The following is a 3,912-nucleotide window of genomic DNA, read 5'->3' as shown; positions in this document are numbered from 1 at the left end:
TTAATACACAGCATTAGAAAGACAACCTTTAATCACTATAACTAGCTTTTAATACCTAGTGTGTAAATGGCAATCTGTTTTTGACTAAGAATAAACTATGGCAGAGCATTACGGCAGCTCTTGCTTTACCCTTTTCTTCAAAAAACAAAAAACCCCATGGTAATTGTTTTAGATGAGATGCTTCTCTTCTCAACATTTTTTTTAAGAGAAAAACTCAGAGAGAAATATTTCTCTTAAGCAGCCTCGAACCAGATTAATGGATTAAAATGGCACATTTGAATAATTTGACTAAATTTATCTCTATGTGGCTCTTTCATTTTTTGTGTGTTTCTATACTAATCTTTAATATGTTGCTCTGATATGGTTTTCATGTTTCCAAACTGAGCTAAAATGAAAATGACAGATTTTCAGTTATGCAAAAATAGCAATGAAGTGTCAGTAAAAATACATTGTGAACAAAATAATCTTTAGGAAAGATGTGAAATGAGAATAATCTTATAGCATGAAATGGGTCTAATAACAGAAGAATATTCAGGCAATTGTATCAATTTTTAAAATTTCAAAACTGTTTAAAAATTAAGGCACTAAATGTTAAGCTATAATATGTTTCCAGCCTCAGTATACATCCATTAGAATTAAGTAGTATCAATATAGAGTATTTATTGCTATAGATCACAGCATTAGGAGAAGCAAAGGATGGTATAATTATAGCTTGAAATTCTCTACTATAATCATTTAGGAAAAGTTTATAAAACAGACTTATCTTTAATCACAGTTGCCACAATTTAATGTAGTCTCATTGTTTTCCTTTATCAAAGAGTATGTAATGATAATAATATAAATACATTATAAAAGTAATAGTTTCCCAGCTTAAATTGGTAAGGTTAAGATGGTAAGAGAAGCTTGGATTTTAGAAAGCAGTAATAGCAGGTACACAATGTGTCTATTTTTTAAGCTGATAGAATTGACTAATGGTTCAAAATAATCAAGGAATCACATCATAAAGCACCATTTTAAAGAGAAGTGCTAAGAATTAACTCTATACTATCATGACATCATCAGATGTTACCAGAATTATGTACTACATCACGCTATAGATTACAATTGCTAGACTGGAAAATGGAATCTTCGGCAACTCTGCATAACAAATATACTTAATAATCTTAAATAAACTCAAACTTACTTTGATATCTTCTAAGTAATTCACATGAGAAATGAATTTTTAAAAAATCAGATCATGAAAGCCATTATTATTTGAAGGAATATGCTCAATATTTTAGATAATTTAAATTATTTAAGAGTCCTTTGCATCTTTTATTAGCTTTGCCTAAAGTTATAACATTAAAGCATTAAGGTTACATGTAATGAGGTTCTGGTTTGCCCTTATTTCTAGCCCCATATTTTCACAAACTACAAACCAAGATTAGTGCTATATTACAAGGCTAATTAGAGAAAATAAAATTGTGTCACTCCTAGATATGCATCTGATGTTTTTTAACTAGAAAATGTGTATTCACACACAAACATTCATAGATACCCATCTGGAAGAAATAGTTAATAAAAGGATTAGATAATGGGCAAAGGAAGTCAGTACAAAAATTTTCCTTAGAAAGTCAGTTTAAAAAAATTAATTCTCTGCTAAGTCCAACCAACTACAAACAACATACACCTAAAGACTATTATTAGCAGATTGGTGGTTTTACATACCATGAGAAAAGTTTATTTAGAAACTTTATAGACAGAAGTAACATCTCTGTGATTAAAATCACCATTAACAGAAATTGACCATAGCTTGGAAGCCAATGACTTGACTTAAAAATGCACTGAAAACTAAAGGAGAATCAAATCTCAAACTCCTCTAGGATTACTTACATCAATTTTTACTATAAATAAAAATACCAAGGGCTCACTACAATTATTTCAAGTAGTATTACAGCCAATGCTGAGTATCAAAATTCTTTTCCCTTGCTAGCTTTCGGTGCGAAGGAGACATTATTTGATCATTGTTTCATTTCAGTTCTTGTATCTTTAAATGCAGGAAAGCCATGTTTGACACTACTGTTGATTTTTCAGTCACTTCTAAACATAATCTCACTTGAGCCTAACCACAACCCTGACAGGGCAGAGAGAACAGGCACCACTGGTATTCCGCAGGGAAGGAAACCTATTCTAGGGCACAAGGCACTAGCGAGTGAAACTAGAATTTTGGTTGACTCCAGTTCCAGTGTTCTTACTACTACTCACTTTCAGCTGAATACTGCTGGTACAACCCTGTCCCCAACTGAAGGAAAAAGAGTCCTTACTCCTAAAGGGGTAGGGGGTTACTCTCAGCTTCCAGAGTTATGTTACCGTAACTGGTAGCAACTCTGTAAAAGATGTTCACACTATTCATATACACAGGTCTTTGCTTCCCCTCACACTTAATTCAGTAGCTACAAGCACTTTGGAATTTTTTAAAAAAATAAATATTCTTATCTGAAACAATACTGAAACCCTTGCATTTCCCTCCCCGTTTATTTTTAAAAATATATACAGAAGAAAAGATTCCCAGTTTGTTTCCCAGATAACCCGTAAGGTTCAGACATCACAAAATCAGAGAACCTTTTATGTCTTAGGACACTGCCAGTGGCTTAACCTGCTAAGAGCTGTACCAAGGTAAGGTTATATGCGGCTGTCCTTCTCCTTCCCTGTGTTTATGCCCTATCTTATTTAGACTATGAATCTACTGGGGAAAGACTATGTCAAATTCTATGTTTGAAATACCCCTTGCACAGGATGGCACTTAAATGTAATTTATTCAAAATGGAATCATTTAATTAGATAGGAAGAAAAATAGCAAGCCCTGAGACGATAATAAAGAATAAAGCAAATATGCTGACCAACTGAAACAAAGCAACAGAGATAACACCACACACTCACAAGATTGCTACATTTCAGTTTTTCAATTCAGGATGCTTATAACAGGATAAACACACAGTTACACATCTTGTTTTTTTGCTGGATTCCCAGAAAGTAGAGGGCATACTTGACATTGTGAACTCTGCAGAGCGGTAAGAATTATAACATCTCATGGCTCATATGATTCCAGCTCCTTGGAATAGCCTGAGGAGGAGGAGGAAAGTGGCACAAGGAGATGAAAGCAGGGAGCAACAGAGACTCTACGGACCACAGGCGCTTGACCTGGGAATTAGGAATTAGTAGGGTATCCTAGATGGGACAGGTTATTTTACACCATTGAGATCTACTTGGTGGGCAGCTGGAGATCAGGACAATGCAGTCATCCGCTCCTTGCCCTTCAGAAGCATGATGTTCTGAGTAGTCGGCATGGAAACATTTCAAATAACTCTACAGAATGAAATACCCCTTGAAAATGGAACTTTGGTACACCCCTTTCTCTTGGGCTATAAGACAGTCAGTACTACAGGGTATATTTTAGACTGTGAGAGGGCTCAATTTTACCACCTCTCTGGTTAAATTCTGGAGCCTAGTAGTGAAAGTTAGTCCTTACTTATCTCTTAATCTTTTCACTCTCCCCACCCCTCAGCCTCCAATCACTGAAGTACAAAAATATTTAAAAAGGATTTCTTCAAAAAACACAACAGAAGTCTTTATGAGGCCCAGTACAAGGCACTACTTGGGTGTCCATGGAATAAGACCTTGTACGTACTTATGTATCAGATATTCCAATGAAAATTCTTCTTAAACAAATTCACATCTCAACAAGTAAAAGTCATGTCAGACATTGCCATCACTCGGTTACAAAATTATACATGTTTTACAATGAAGTTTACTGATTGTACGGTTTAATAATCCTTTAAACCATTTTTTTAAACCTATGAATTAAAACCCATCCCCTAAAAAACAATTATTTGAGACAGAAGCAGCTGGATTTACAGTCCTCTTCAAGGCTCC

This window comes from Mandrillus leucophaeus, unplaced genomic scaffold (genome assembly GCF_000951045.1).
Source record: "Mandrillus leucophaeus isolate KB7577 unplaced genomic scaffold, Mleu.le_1.0 Scaffold128, whole genome shotgun sequence".
Taxonomy (NCBI): Eukaryota; Metazoa; Chordata; class Mammalia; order Primates; family Cercopithecidae; genus Mandrillus; species Mandrillus leucophaeus.
This window is presented reverse-complemented; position numbering follows the sequence as displayed.